Raw genomic sequence first — 2,486 nt, forward strand, 5'->3', positions numbered from 1 at the left:
GCGTTGGTTGGTCGTGCCGATCACCGCCGGAGCCCCCGACCCTCGCAGGTGTGCCTCTATCTTGTTTATTTCCTTTTTCAGAGTTTCGTAGGCTCCTTCATCGATGCCTTTCATCTTTCAGTTATGCACCTCTCGTCTAGCCGTTTTTGGGGACTTGCTTCCGATCTCTCATTGAGGGTCAACTTGCGAGCCCTACATTTCATCAAGGAAGCAGTGAACGACTGGGGTGCAACCTTTGTGCTTCGCCGATGGGGATTGGATGTTGTCTTGCCTTTCAGACTCAATCATTGGTTCTTCTCTAAGCTTTCGAAGTCCCTTCGATCATGCCTAGATGTGGGCTCTCTTCGTATTTCAGACATTAGGTTTTTCCTGTGAGCTATTAGACGGGAGCCTCTCGAAGCGTGCTCTGTTAATGCTTTGCTTGTTTCTCCTTTCTTCATTCGTGAGCTTTCAGAATGGGTTGCCGATCGAGGATGGAAGCAGGTCCCATCTACTTGGCAAAGCTCCTTCCATGCTATTTGTTATAGATCCCAGTTGAGTCATGCCAGGCCGGGGGATTGGTGGTGTGCTAATTGTTTTTCTTTGAACTTCCACAAACGCTGTGATTGTCATAAGTGCGGCTTATCTTTTCTCTCTCGTCGGCACCCAGTCTGGAAGCGAAGACGATCTAACCCCTCACATTCTCATTCATCGGGGATAAATCTAGTCTCTAAAGATTTTTCTGGGGTGGTGCGTCATCCGGCAAGTCGGAATCCTGAACGACCTTCCCAAAAATTATCCTTCTCACCATGGGTGAAGATTGGCAATCTCCACAACCTGGCGATTTCATTCAATGCTGTCAAGATTGGGTCTATCTGGGTCCCGGTCCAACCACAACTCTTTGGGCTATCTTTTTCGTCTATTGCTCCAGCTATGTTAGACTCTTCGCCAGCTTTTGATGGCATCTCCCAACCTTTGCAAGTTCTGCCAGGGGTGGGCCCCAAAAAATTTGGGTCTGCCATCAGTGCTTTCTCTCTTGGAGATTTGCCGCTCACTATTTATAATGCACAGAGCTCGACGTCTGATTCTTTTTGCGCTAATTCTCGTGGCGGACTGATGGCATGGTTGGGTAGGCATGCTCGTGGGAAGCAAAGAATATTTTTGCCATCCTCGCCATCACGAGCTCTGTCTAGGGTGGGCCCATAAATATTTGACCATGATAGCAATGCTTTCTCTAATGGAGTTCAGTCGTCAGCTTTTTCTCAAGCTCGGGGCCTGGTATCTGCTTCTCTTTGTAACAATTGCCATTTTAGCTTGGAGGCGCGGTTGAGCAGGCTTGCGCGTGATAGACAAAGGACGAATCTGCTATCGTCCCTTATTATTTTTCCCTCCAGACGCTATGACTATCTGGTTATCAATCTTATTGCGTTTAATGTTAGAACCAACATGGCAATCAGATACATGGTGCTTGGCTCCTCGGTTCAGCGTCCTTTCCCTGTATCGCATTATGTCTCTGAGGTTTTTTCTTCTACCAAATCTTTTGGTATTCCGCCAAATACGGTCTCCTACATTAGTCCAGCACAGGGTCAGCAGCATCCTAGTCCACAACCCCTGGGTGTCACGGTTGTCGATGCAGCTAAGTTGTTGGATATCTCTCTCTCATCTTCACAGCTGCAAGCGATAGCTGTTGATATGGATTCTACGATTTCAGCTATTTCTGCGATTATTGGGGACTCTCTCTGCAACTCTGGTGGAGTAGATTGTGAGCAGTTAGGCATTTTCGATGGTCACTTGAGGTCGTCTGTCAGTGCTGGTGGTCAGCGAAGAAGAAGGAGGCCTTCGTTAATTGTTTCGGCTACCGATGCTAGGTCCCCAAGAAGGTCATCCCGGTGCCACCAACCATGGGTTTTTCCAGATTTTGTTCCATGAAGACTGTTTGTTGGAATGTTAGGGGCTTAAATTGTCCCACTAAACGCCATTTTTGGCTAATTTGGTTAGAGAGCAAAAGTCTGACCTTCTTGCTTTATGTGAAACTAAAATGGAGGTCATCTCGCTCGTGGTCGTTTCTAGCATCTAGCAGGGAGCTGACTATTTCTATAAGCCAGTGGTAAATCATGCAGAAGATATCATTATCTTGGGAAAGCAGTCTTTAAATTTATCACAGCTGGATGTGGGTCTTTTCTCTTTGTCTGTTGTTTTTAATTTGCAGGCAGTTGATAGAAGAGTAGTGGTTTCTGTTGTTTATGGACCTAATCTCGCCGCCATGAGGCCCGCTTTTTAGGATGATTTGGATATGGTTGTCATTTTCAGCGTGGATTGTCACCTTCTTATGGGGGATTTCAATTGTTTGTTATCTATCCATGACTCTAATAACCTCGTAATTCCTAATCCCTCTATGCGAGGTTTCCAAGACTTTGTTCACCGTCATTTTCTCTACCCTATTCCTTTAATCAAGGAGCGCTTCTCTTGGTCGAATATGTGGTCTCGTCTGTGCTGTAGGTCCTTGA

Source organism: Nuphar pumila, chromosome 17 (assembly GCF_984573655.1).
Source record: "Nuphar pumila chromosome 17, dmNupPumi1.hap1.1, whole genome shotgun sequence".
NCBI classification, from domain to species: domain Eukaryota; kingdom Viridiplantae; phylum Streptophyta; class Magnoliopsida; order Nymphaeales; family Nymphaeaceae; genus Nuphar; species Nuphar pumila.